Source organism: Haliaeetus albicilla, chromosome 7 (genome assembly GCF_947461875.1).
Source record: "Haliaeetus albicilla chromosome 7, bHalAlb1.1, whole genome shotgun sequence".
Classification (NCBI taxonomy): Eukaryota; Metazoa; Chordata; class Aves; order Accipitriformes; family Accipitridae; genus Haliaeetus; species Haliaeetus albicilla.
Window position 1 is genome coordinate 14,340,254 of NC_091489.1, and position 14,110 is coordinate 14,354,363.

The window sequence follows — 14,110 nt, forward strand, 5'->3', positions numbered from 1 at the left end:
TTTGAAACATTTTAAACTCTTACCTCTGTAACTGTCCAGTGGATGATAATGCCATGTTTAGCTATACCAGTGCTTGATACTTTACAGGTTAGTGCCTGCCAGCTGAACATTCACCTTTTGCTTGAAGTCATATAAAAATGCCTACTTGAAATGGAACATTCTCTTTAACCAGTTTCACATTTTTAATAATGTTTTTTTAATAACATGTCAAAGTTTGGAGCTAGTTGTAGGCTAAACAGTTTCTCCTCAGGGACTCGGAATTTTCTGAAGATAAAATCCTATAATTGCATGATATTTTAGGCTGGAGTGCCTGACCACATAGCATCTTTCTTTAATAACCATGTTTCTTTAGGCAACATAAGGAGCTGGGTTTTGAGCTTAATAAAGAGAGGTAGTGACATGAAGAACTTCAGAATGAGCCATTCAATCATATATAGGAATGTTAGAATTTGAGAGAAAATATTTTTAAAATGTTAAAGATCTACACGTGCTGTCCTACTTAAAGCTTAGCAATGCTCTGAAGACTTTGAGTCTAAACTTAACCTCAGAGTATAGGCTTTCAGGAAAAGTAGTGAGAATTAGGTAATCAGGTCATGGCTTCCTTTTCTGCACAGCTGCCCTAAACTCATGAGGGGCTATTCTTTCTGTCACTTTTACAGGCTTTTACTTAAATTCTTTTAATTGGAGACTGTGTGTCTGTATCAGCAATTTGAGAAAGATGGTTGGGTCCAAATCAACTGGTTCTTTGTTTCTACAAATAAACATAGTAGCATAAAGATAGTCTGTTTTAATCATCATTTAGCAACCAAGACACCAGTTATTAAATGTGTGCAGGCTTGTGATAGTCACAGAAATATTATTTATATCCCTTGCAGTCTTCAGGAAATCTCTTACTGATTCTCCTTAAGTTCTGGTTTTATAATCAAAAGCAGTCTATGACGGAGCATTGAGTATGTGTTGATGAGAAAGCTGCATTGATACATGTGAAGGGAATATATCTAGCAATACCTCTTACAAAGGTGACAAACCTTTTTTATGTAGTAAGCCACCTAGCAGGCCACTACATAAACCTTTTTTATGTAGTAAGCCACTCTGCAACACTGAATATTGGGTGTGTTTTGAGATCGCCTTCTGGTTTCAGTGTTGCAAACAAATAAGCTTACAGTGAATGAAAGCAGCAGAGGAATGTGGATAACGTGTTTGCCTTTTCATTAATCATCAGTAAACTCTTATGCTGAGATGATCTGGTTTTGTTACTTGCTCACTTAATAAAACCAATCAGTAGACTGAGGCCAGAAGAACTGTGACAGTTTGTCACCTATAGAAACCTGTTGTACTATTTCGAGTCTTTTTAAGCCTCTCTTAGATAAGTGAAAATAAATCTCCTAACCCCATTTTGCTCTTCATTTATCTTTTCCACAAAACTGCATGAAATTCAACACCACTTCCAAGTTCATGCTTGGCTCCTTATTTTCAGTTTGCTGTCAGGAGCAAGGGTGCTGCTGGAGAAGTGTCCTCGGGGACATCACTGAGGCTGTTGTACTCAAACTGTGACCTAAAAGGTGCTTCACAGAGGTACAGTGTTGAATCTCAGTGGTGTTAATTTATCAGAATTTTTGAGAAATGCTGATAACATGGTGTAAGAAAATCTTATATCATTCTTTTTTCTTTTAGGCAATACTCTACTATACGTATCACAATGTGGCAAATGCACCCCCCAAAGTGCCAAACAAGAAGTAGTAACATCACATAAGTGGTGTGACAGTTGTTTTTTCCCCAATTGTATTTGCAACACTTGGCTCTTGCTGCTCAGAAGTTACTGCATTTGCACTACTGTCAAAAACTGCCAGTGCTCAGAAGTGGAGTGCTAATCTAGAATTTGTCAAGAAAGCTCTACCACAAAAGCCGTGACTTTTACCTCTCTTTGATCCATGAAATAAGCCAAAATACAGGGGTCTGTGGTTATTATGCTGGAAAACAATGTTGGTGGAGTTGGGTATCTTACATATAGTATTGTTCATTTTATGGGATTGTGAATGCCCTGTTTCCCTGGTCACAGAGGAGTTCCCTTGCAAGCATCTCCAGACTTTGTTCAGCCAGTGCTTGTTCAGAAGGCTGTCCTGCAGATTTTTCTTGCCACGCAACTCATGCTTTTGGCCCAGATCCAGTTTCTGGTTTCCAGGAGCGTTACTGCTATGCAGGATGTGTGCCTGTTTGAAGGCAGCACTTTCATAGTGCTTCTGCTCCTATCTTTTTACTATTTTGTAACTGCTCATGCAAATCCAGCCCTACCATGGAGTATTCAGGCTCTTGTATGCACTGCATCAGTATCCAGAGGAAATGTATGTGCTATACAGTTCAGTTCCTACTCAGCTTTGCCATTGACCAGCATTTTGAGTGGTATCTCTCTCTTGTTGAAAGTGTTTTGAGAGTTTCTGTGTATTTATGTTGAAAAGGCAGTTTTCCACCCATCAGTTTATATGTTTGACTCAATTCATAATGTTATTACTGGAGGTGGAGTGCAATGAATGGAGCAGTCATCATTTGATGTAAGACAAATTTCCTTGTAAGTACAGAGAAATGTAAATTGTGAGAATGAATTCGTTGATAGAAGGATGCATTTAGTTTGATCATCAGGTGTTCATGCAAAATTTCTCTATAACTGAACAAGAGACATTTCTGTTGAGAGTGTTAAGTATCATCATTTTGTTGTTTATCCCCATTTTGTTTGGATTATGGACTGCATTGAAAATGCATGCATTTTTTTACCCATTGCATCAAACCATGCATTGTTCGTCTTAGTTGTGTTCAATTTTACTACACTTTATTGCAACAAATTGATATAATTCCATAGATGTCCATCAGCTCTTCATGAGAGCAGTCAAAAGCCTAAACTTTTCTCTCCTTTTATGTTTCCTCTTTTTTTTTCCCCTCCTCTCCCGTTTCCCCCCCCCCCCCCTCCTTCCTTTCTCCTCCTTGGAGCTGTTTTGGCAGCTGGAGGCAGTTTTTATTTTGATATGTTTGACATAAAGGATGGAATGTGTTGAGTTTGGGAAGCAGAAAAGCTGGTGGAGGAAAAAAAATTCCATCCTTGTACTACAGAAATCAAGAGTATGCTTTCTGGTCCATCAAGTAGAAACAGTTTTTGGTTTCAGCTCAGGATATACATGAGAATAAATTGCAATTTAAGGGCTTTTTTTTTTATTTAAAGGGAGAGAATTTAGCTATGTTGTTGGCACCATAAAACTTAACATTTTGTGGAAACAAAATGGAAAACCAGATTATGGCATATATTAAAAATAGACTGTGTAACTTACAACTTTGGGGATCCAGCGAAGAGGAAGTTGTATATTTTAAAAAAACCCAATAACCACATATATGCTTTTATGGGGATCAGTCCTGGACTGAAAGGCATATGCATCCAAACACGGGGCTTTTCTGTGTGGTCAAGATTTCAAAATGAACATGCCATTGAATTGTCCTGAGTTCATTCAAAGTATGTAGGTTGTTTCAATGTGCCTGCAACACCTGTGCAGAAGTGTGGGAGTGTGCATACCCCCAAAGCATGTGTGTAGTTACCTCCTTTCTTGTGCCTGTGCGGTTGTAAAGCGGAGACTTGCTGGCCCCATCTCTGTGTCACTCAAAGCCACGTTTTACTTCTTGACTATGAAGTGTTACATCCTTTTGCATTAGTGTCACCGTGTTTTGTTCTTCCAGGCTTGCCAGAAAGGACAGAGAGTGGGGAGGAATGTCGATTAGAGGACTTCTAGCTTTTTCCAGGGGAGAGTGAGCCAGGGAATGTACTGAATGAAAGGTGTGTTCTTAATGCTACTTGCTTGAGCAGTAAGCAGCTCTTGCATCCTAAATCCAATCTCGAAAAGCACTGAATTCTACCTGCTCTTCAGCTCTCAGCCCTAGCTCTCCTTTCCATCTTGTATTACTGTTGTATGGGCTGTTATTGCTGACTCTGTGTTAACTTCAGGCATAATCTCTAGAAACCATGGCAGTCTGCAGTATTAGACTCCTGCCAAATAGGATTCCTGGAAAACATAATTTAGCCCTTGCCACAGAATGAGCTTCCACTTGTTAAAATTGTTTTGATAAAATGTGGTTTGCCTTTCAGTAAACTTTATTCTGAAGTTTTGTGAAAAACAACCCCAAAAAGTCAAAAGGCAATTTGTGTGAAGCCTCAAGGAATTTATTACTGGTAAATTCAGAGAAAAAATTGACAAATTAAGGGCAAACGTGGAGAAAAAGTTGACAAGTGCATAAAATACATTGACTTTAATTGTGAAATTAATACAAACCTTCACCTAAAACCATTTTAACTGAAGTGTAAAGATCTGTCTTGTGTGGGCCAATGCTCTGAGTGACCTGTTGGTTGTGTCGCATTTGTGTGTCATTTTGTATGAGGTAAAATTACCTACAGGATCATATTAAATTGAAATTGGAATCCTCGTTTGTAAAGTGAAGAGAAACCACCAGGCAGCCAGAGGAAGATGATCTGAGTCTGTGCTCATTTGATGTTGTGATTAGGTCTGCTTTTCTAAATAGATGAGTTAATGTGTTCATCACTAAGGCAAGTCATGGGAAGGCCTTGCCAGGTACTTCGTATTAGCTTTGTTCCATGTATTAAGCAAGTCTGATGCAACTTACTGCAGTGACAACTTCAGAAGATAAATCTGCTGAGGAAGTATGAAAAGCAGGTGCGATAGGAGGGCAGTTTTCTTACAAATTATGAACATGGTTGCAGGAGCTGTTATAAACCAACAGAAAACCAACAAAACTCAAATGATTTCTGTCATTTTATGGAAAACAAGTCAAGATCTAATTGACTTTTTTATGTTTAAAGATAAAATGGGGAGGAACGTGCTTGTTTAATGTAAATGCATCTTGGACCCAGCCTTTCCTGTTTCATGTATCTCATCATCTACTTGAGCCCAACTGTAGAAGAAACTGTAGGAGGACTACACTGAACAGAAGAAACTAGCTGCTGAAATAGTTTTCAAAATCTGTAGATATAATGGAAGAAAACTATTTCCTAAAAAGGAAAAAAGGAAGTCAGATTTAACTGTTTCTACCTTTTCACTACCTCTAAATTAGAGTGTTACCTTCATTCCACAGTTTTAAGAGCTCTATATAATTTCTGTGGAATAAAAGATTTATTACATTTAAAACTACCTGGCTTTGGATGCAATGGCATACTGATTCCTAATTCCATGGAGAATGGTTTTTAAGATGCATGTGATAAATTCTTAATAAGTAGTTCCTTACTGCTGTTTTAAACATGTATTTCTCAGAAACCCTTGACAACTTAATATTCCTTTCCTTGTTTGCTTTGGCTATTTAGACTACAGGCTCTTCAAAATGGGAAGTCTACCTAGTTCACAGGCACCAAGGCAGAATTGTTCCTGACTTTAAGGCTAGTGGGATGGATGTTGCTTGTACCACATTAGAGAAGATACATGTTCTCAGGCCTCAGAGAGATGGGAGTATAAGGACTGTGTAATATCATTACTGCTGCTTCATTATTTCTGTCTTGTAGCAGTTGTCTTTTGAAGCCATGTCCCTCCGATCTTTGCATTTTGCTGATGAGATCTTCTGCCATTTGTGTGTTAGTTCAGCTAGTCCTTCCTCTGCTCCTGTTGGCTCCTTTTTCACAAATGGCTTTGATACCATCCTGTTTGCACAGGAGATATTTTCCCCTTGGCTCACCAGTTGCTCTCATTCTCCTTCCAACACTTGTTTCTTTTCCCTGTACTGTTTTACTGTCTGTCCATCAGAGAAGAAATACTTTTTAGAGATATAGGGAATAATGTTACAACAGTGCAGTAAATCTTAAGGCAAAATCAGGAAGAGAAACAAAAATCATTTTCAGTCGCCCTGGCTGCCATTGCCATCTACTCCCAAGCACCAAGATGCGCCAAGATGTGCCTCCAACATTCAGGTAGCAAGTCAGGTGTGCTCAGGTGATCTTGTCGGGCCTCCTCACAGTGACAAATCTCATCACCTCTTTCATTAGTTGGCACTGTGTGTCAGTTTGGATGTGCTGTTTTATACTGGTTGGCAGCTGACAGCAAAGAGTCTTTTGCCTCTCCATCCTGTTGGCATCTGAGAGTCACTGGGATTCACAGCTTCTGGTTATTTCTCTTGCTGTGAAGGGGCTCTTACTTACCCATTTTAGGTATCATTTCATAGATGGCATATTATTTTCTATCCTTTCTTCAAAGTCATGTTCTTCTCAATGCCTTTTTTCTTGTAGTTGCTGGCTTTCAATGTTTTGATTCTTCTATTTAATAATTTTGCTGTACTTCTCCAGTAATCAAAACTAATAGTAGTTTTCCAAGCAATATCTTACTTCTGTCCTGAAATAAATTTTTGTATTCATTTGAATGGCACATACATACTTAGCTATTTTTCAGTCTTTCTCATGCATTCTCTTTCGATTAAGATTCTCCTCTGAATAATGCCTTTAGCTGATAGCCAGGAACTGTGGATATTTCCTGCAATCTGCAGACTAAATTACCTAATTGTAAAAGTGGTTGTTGATTTCTTAGTGTGCCTATTTATGCCTCGAGCCATTCATGAAATATAAATAAGGTGTGTCATAAATAACCTTACAGTAAGGAGACTGGATTGGGGAGGTTTGCAGATTTTGAATAGTTTATTTAATTTATATCATGAGTTACTTCACATACCCCTAGATAAAGTGTGTGAAAAGTATATTGTGGAAGCTGTTCATTAATTGATATAAAATCTGTCAGTGGGCAGACAAACAAGATGCAGGCAGTAGATGTTTACTGTGCTATGGACATCCTTAGCAACTCCCAAATGTACTATTCAAAATCAATTTGCAGTGCCATTCTTCCCATTTGATAGGATATCATATAATATATTTGCGGTAACACACCATGTCTTCTTACACAGTACTTTTCATTGGTAGCTTTCTGAAGCGTCACAGAGGAGGCACAAGCGAGGTACAATCCCTGTACTCAGGTGAGAAGGAAATTGTCCATCACAAGCAACAGAACTGGGAAATTACCTGAGTTACATGGAAATCAGGCTGCTACTGCTAGTAGTAGTACATGCTGCTTGGGGCATTGTTTGAATGATAGCACAACCTGCATCTTGAAATCCTTCAAGATGTTGAAACTTGTTGTATTTATTCAAAAACATTTCCTTAAGCCTAGTGCCAGATTAGCACATCCCTTCCATTTAGTGTTCCGCATGTTAACTGGCAGATGCTGTAAATGTGAAGATATTAGAAAGCTACTGACCTGAATGTGTATACAAATTCAAGCTTATTGCATCAGAGAAAGATTTGCTGGTCTCTAGTTAGCTTACATGGAGTCAACACAAAACTCCCGCAGTCCTACAGGACCAGCCACTTAGCCATGGATGAGAAATGCTCCCTCCAGAGCGGTGCTGCAGACTGCATGTGAATTTTGAAGTGCTAGAAATGGTGTAAGTTGTTGGTTTGTTTTTTTACTTATTTTTAATAAAATAATAAAAAAATTCTGATAACCAGAATTGGGCAAACCCACCTTAAATTGTTTGTAATTTGAAGTTTAGCTACTTTTCTGCAACCCCTTGAGGGGATCTGCCAATCTTTTAACAAAATTGAAAGCAAAATATTTGTATTTCCCAGCAGAATTTTTAAATAGCATCTGGGCTCTTTGTTTGGCTTTCATTTTGAGTACTGATCCCATGATACATCCTCCAGGCCAAGGACCTGCAAAGCCTGTTCTTGAAATAGTTTATGAAACACCACTACAGTGCAGATGGTGCATTAGGGCATAATGAAGCTCGCTGTTTTAGTTGGAGTATCACCTCTGACTCCTTGCCACTTATTTAGTAAAAACTAGCTCTTTTTCAGGTCTTTGCTAAATCTTTTGGTGGTTGTTCTTTATGGATGAGTAGAAGGTATAAGTAGCTGCTGTTTCAGCAATGGATGTAGTATCTCAGAATATTGTTCTTATCTCTTGAGCAAGAAGAAGGGTTTTTGTTATTTTTCATCTGTTTTGGAAGTGTTTGGAATGGCACCTTTCCCACCCTAGCTACAGAGTATTTGGGGGAGGTAAAGTAGATTCATTTCTCCTAGTAAATCTTCCTAGCATTTACTTTTGAATCAAAAAGCTGCCAGTAACATGCTTAGAGGGGTTGGCCCGGTACTGACAACTCAATGGAGAACAGAGCCTGTGTGAAGAGTTATGGATATAGTTGAATTGCTGTTTGAGTATCAAACTGAGAGACATTTGCTAACTGACTCCATCTGCCTTAAGAGCAAAGATAGAGAAGTATGAAGTCTGGAGAAACACAGGTAAACTGAAACATGTGTGTGTGCTTGCATAACAGTTAAAGAAAATATTGCACCCGTTTGTTTTCAGGACTAATTAAATGAGCCTTAAAGCTTCTGACAATAGGTGAGACATTCCTTTTTAATTCCAAATAGGAATTCTGTTTGGAAACTTGATTAGAATTTCAGCAAACTGCAGGTACCAGCAAAGCTTGCTGTTTTAATAACCTACCCATAGTTCGTTTTATATTATCAGTTTTCTCTCTGCCAAAGAACCTATCGCCTCATGCTGCCAATCCATTTTCGTGCTGGAAACATATGGAAAGCTTTGCTTCATAGTAAAGACTTGCCCTTCCTTCTAAAATCCCTGTCTCATGTTTGCTGTCTTCATGGCTATCCATTTAGCATTCATTCTTGTTCAGTTTCATTTCAGTAACAGGAGGCTTTTGAGAGATGCAAAGTGATGAACCTTTTCTTTAGGGGGAAAACACCTTCTGAAGAAAGTTAACATAGAAAGAAAAAGCAAACATTTTGTTGTGTATGTCAGTGATTGATAAAGACCAGTCAGTGTTTCCTGATTTCAGCATCACTTGGATAACCTGATTGGATTGCACAGTTGTTTTTCCTGCATATTGCCCACATTTTGAGTTTGGTGCTGTATTGCTATAGAGTGTGCTCTTTCTAAACAGAAGGAGGAGGAGAAGAGCAGAGGAAAATACAGAGTTTGCAATGGTAAGCACACTGAGTTTGCAAGCTGAATTGTCACGTCGGCTTGTCCTATGGACCAAGTTACATATTTAATAGGCTATCAGAAATTCTGTTCCTTAGACTGCTGTCAGGCTACTTGATTCAGGTAGCAAGAGTCATAGGACCACCAGTGTCTCATCAGATTTCTTTTATGAGTTACTGGGGTTGAACAGGCATACAGCAAATGCTGCTTTCATTCACCTACAACACAAGCCACCCTATGTCTGTGCTGATACACGTGCAGAAATCTAAGATGTTTGTACTGTGCGTAAGCAAATGCATACGCAGGTGGTCGTAGTGATGAAGATGCTTGAGGGATTCTGAATGTATATGTGGCTTATTAGTCCATGCTGAAATCTTTATGGGTACTGTTGCACCTGTTGTGTTAAAGCTCATACAGGTATGCCTGCCATGCTTGTGGTAGGCATTGGGCGTGAGTTACCTCCTCATTTTTGCCATGTAGGTCTGTCTTGTACTATTTTAAGTATGGCTTTGGAATTAGCAATTTTGCCTAATCAAAGCCTTTGGCACATATGACACTGATTTAATCTTTTACATATTTTTTTCCCTAATATCTAATGTCTTATGCTGAAAGCGACATGTTTTCTTCAGTGCTCTGTGTAAGCTGCCTTTTATATGTCAACTTTGCTTTTATATAGGACTTTCTTCTTTTGTAGAGTTTCGTGTTTAGTCTGTCTTTGGTGCTATATTTAAGTTTGTAATGTTGCTGGCATTAACTTGTAAGTTCAAGCTGGGGAATGAAAGTATTTGCCCCATTCCATGTAAGAGGATTTATTTAAAGTGCGCCTTGCAGCTCCACCCCCTTCCTCCTCAGAAATAAACCAGGATCCGAGCTAGATTATTGGTACCATAATGAAGGACTATGCTTGTCTTCCATAAAAGTTTGCTTTCTTAATAGATGAATATAACACATTTACTCTTCTACCTTACTCTGGAGATTACAATATTGAAGATAAATGTAACTTACAACAGTGAGCACAACAGAACTATCTGTCTTTCTACAAGGTAACTGTTTGTCATCCTTCCAAAAAATGTGTGGTGACTAGCCAGACAGCAAGCAAATGCTGTTTCATACACCTGTATGCCAGATGTTTTACAGCTGTGCACATGCTGCTGCTGCTGAACCTAGAGTGAGTGCCATGGGACAATTGATTCAGGAAAAGTATGAATTTTTCTTTTGGGATGGGCTGAAATGACAGTGAAGGAGACAGCTGCTAGTCAAAGGAATTGCATAGCACAATCAAGAAGCAAATCTTTCGGCATCTTGTTTGGGGATATCACTGACATTAAGAGTTAAGAAGATTTCCTCTGGCTTCTTCACAGCTAAAATATTTTCCATGGAACTTCAATGTCTAATGAAATTAAAGTAGAAATTGCTGAAGTTCGATTTAGTAACATATAGGTGAACTGATTCTAGTAATGAACTGCACAGAGTGAGGTTTTACAAAGCTAGGTGTATGAAGCAGGGACTAAAAAAGTCCTATTATTTTTAAGGGCAGCTGGGTATCTGAATGTCACAAAGCTTTGAAAATTGTCTTATTATTGAACTTTTTATTCCCCAAACAGACCTTTTTATTTTTTAGTTCTTAAAACTATGGACAGTTTGACAAAGGAAATGGTCCTATCATTGCAATCCCAGTCCATTTTCTTTCCTTATGACTCCTACAATAATTCTCCTTTACAAAATACTTTGCAGCATTGATTTGAAGCTTGCAATATTTTGTAAGGAAGTGGGTTGGTTTTGCTGTTGTGTAATCTTTTATTTATTCAGCAATAATAACGCACTGCTTGGTATGTCAAAATGGAAGTTCTAGGAACTGATATGCTGCACATGGTATTTGTAGCCAAATCTCAGTGTAGCTGCAGCTGCATTCCATGTCATGTCTTTAAAGAGAGGAAGGAGGATATCACACACTGCCCTGGGAAGGTGGCCAAGGTATTAGACATGAAAGTGGGCAGGCATATGTGCCTTTATGGGGAGAACAGGGGAAGGAGTGTGGTCCTGAAAGTCTGTATAGGGATGGGCATATTTTGGTTGCTTCAGAAACCAACTCAAATTTTGGATTAGCATTTGTAGCCTTGTCACTGACCCAAAGCTTTTAAGGCTTTTGAAAATCTGTTTTTAAGGTGGTGGTTTCAGGAATTTGTTTACTAGTGACCTCGCAATCCAGCAATGAAATGGTGTTTTCTGTTTTGTTTCTTAGCATATGATGTGGAGAAGAGAACTATAGCCACCACTATGATCTAACTTGATTTTGAAATGCAGAATTGAGGAAAAATTATGTCAAATTAACATCATGATGACTCGGTGTGAGAGACATTAATGTTTTGAAAGGAGATGGCCAAAATCTTGCTGGTAAAACACAAACTTCTCCAAAGCTCTGTGCTTATGCTTACTTAGCTCTTTTCATCAATTAACTTATTGGTGCTTTTGAGAAGCATTGAAAGTAGCAGCACTTTTCTAGGCTACGGAGTGTGAGTGGGAGGAGCCCATCGCGTGCTGTGTGGTGCAGCATGGAGACCTGTGGTGGTACATCATGTGGCACAGTGGGCATGGGAAGGACTATGTATGGTTTCAAAGTTGATAAGATGGCCATTAGCAGGGCACTGTGCCTGAAGGAATACCCTTTGACTCAATGGCACGTTTATCTGAATATATAGCTAGCTTTTGCTTCCGAAGACACTGTAGCTTGCTAATGTGCTTTGCCGCCTTTACGTTACGTTGAGCTGTGCCATGTCACCGCGGGGCATAATTAACAAGCAGGGAGCACAGCAGTCCTGGACCCACGCAGAGCCGGGGACAGGTCTTCCCTCTGGTTTGGGGGAGTGTTAGCTGTGGTGCTGAGAAGGCAGCTCACACTCTCTGCCTGCTGAATGGATATTTCTGCTTTGACATCATACTGTGAAGTTCATTTACTTCCTGTCTCAGGTGTAATATATTTTTAGTGGAGTTGTTTTCCCCTGTGATTGTTTCCTGAGTTAGTAGATCTTCCTTCACTTTGGCAAGGATCTTCCTTAATAAACAGTCTCATCATCAGTTATTGGTTTCATATGACTGGTCTGTGAAACACACAGGGTTATTGAAAGCTATAAAATTTGTGTTAGCTGTTTTTCCTACATCGTGATCCAAACGATCTCAGTAGTGCCTCAGTGGGTTTAATCATATAAATTTATTGCTGATTACCCACAGCGAACCAACAAGCCACAACTGTGCGACTGGAGCTCAGATGAACTTATCTGCTTACACCCGAAGTGGTTCAGTGAAAAAACATCTGTAAAATGTTAGTTTTAGTAACAATTGCTTTGGTTATAATCGTTTTATAATTTTTTTTGTCATTGTTACTTTCAGTAACTTTTAGTCTATTCTAGAAACTTTAAGTTACAACTTCATTTAATCCTGTTTTTAACCCAAACAGTGAAAATGTTGATACTCAACATTGCTTTATAGTGAAGTGGGAAAAAAAGAGCTTCTGTGGTAGAACACAGTGTGCTACTAATAGCACGTGATGAACTAGCACGAAGTATCATATTAATTGATTTAATGAGTCCTTAGATCCTATGATACTTGAAAGAAGGTTAATTGTTTGCCTACCAACAGAACTGTAATGGACTGTATTTAAATGTATCATTTGATTCTCATTTTCTTCAAATACCCACTTATGAGGTATTCACTCCTCCCTTCATTCCCCGCCCCCAATATTCGTAGCTCCTCTTGCTCTGAAGCATTTTAAGAGCATTAGCTCAAAGCACAGTGTTGCTTCCAGACCTTTACATCCCTTGGGGTTAGGTGTGAATGAATGCTGTGCTGGGCACAGTCCTCTTCCTCTAACTAAGCAGAAACGTGCCCGTCTTGGCTGACGGTTCAGTGGCAGGTAATGCTAAATGGTGCTTGTCTGAAAAGCATGATCAACAGTAATTGGTTTGGCACATTTATATTCCGTATTAATTTCCTCTTGCTTGTATAGACCATATGAAGAGCAGTGTGGAAGCACTGTGGTTTTATTTTTTTCCATTTGATTCTGTAAAATAAAGTCATTTTCGTGTCTTGAGAGGACGAGTGCCAAAAGGGTGGTCCAGCTTCCCTGAAAGGCTGTGTTCAACACAGCCTTGCTTTACAGGCAGGTTAAATTACTGCAGTTGAATGCTCTGGAAGGCACTGCCATAAAGGGAAATGTGGCTGCCAAAATAGCCATGCTGTAAGTCTCAGGAAGACAAACTGGGGTAAACTCAGTCCACGTGCTCCGTTCTCGGTGCTAACTCTCTGCAGAATGCCTGAGCAAGCTTACCCAAGGTTTCTGTTCTAGCAAGGCAAAGTGCTGCATTGTATATTGGAGGGAGTTTTAAGCTGTTTGGCTGCATCCCCAAATTCAATTTATAGTGCTGGAACCTAAAGGTGGGCCATGCATGGACTTTGCAGCACACACTGTGACTAATGTGCCATGAAACACAGGTACAGCAAGCCAGAAATGGTAAAAGAGTTTCAACATGGTTGACCTTGTCAACTCTGCCTGTGACTGATCATTTTGCTTTGGGATAGCTGATACCATAAAGAAAGAAAAAAAGTAAAAGTCTCATGCCATAAATTGAGAGCTTAAATATCATAAACTGAGAGCTTATGTGTAAAAAGGGGAAAAACTTTGCAGGAAATTTTGAATAAAAACTGCAGTACAGTTATTTTTAAATAGTTTACTTTTGGCAAGAAAACATTTCCTTCATAGGTACTCAGAGTACTGGGAATACCCACCCACACATATGGGCATACCTGCCTATTTGAACACCTACACACCCACACACCCTTAGTGGCAGGATACAATTAAATACGCTTCCAGTTCTGGATTTGTATTTTCAGGATAGAATAAGTAATTTAAATCAGATTTCTGAAACATTCACAACTAGGTTATATTGTCAAGAGTATGTATACTTTGACTACAGCAAGAAGCAACTAGTAAGCGTTCATGGGGATGAAATTCCTGTGCATATCTGCACATTCATTTTGATTGGCAAATAAGTCAGTCATACTTCATAGTGGATGCCTTCCTGATCATT

General features: G+C 39.0%; 1 protein-coding gene across 2 annotated transcripts in view; it reads left to right on the forward strand.

Annotated features, from left to right (window-relative positions):
• The window catches only part of MTHFD1L (methylenetetrahydrofolate dehydrogenase (NADP+ dependent) 1 like), a 160,694-nt gene that overhangs the window by 121,324 nt on the left and 25,260 nt on the right, over positions 1–14,110 (forward strand). Inside the window, exon 27 of one of the 2 annotated variants that reach the window (XR_011325383.1) lies at positions 3,718–3,814. The exons of the other annotated variant lie outside the window; for it this stretch is intronic. The gene's annotated coding sequence lies outside the window, so the exon portion shown is untranslated. The remainder of the gene's footprint in view (positions 1–3,717; positions 3,815–14,110) is intronic. 2 annotated transcript variants of the gene reach the window in all.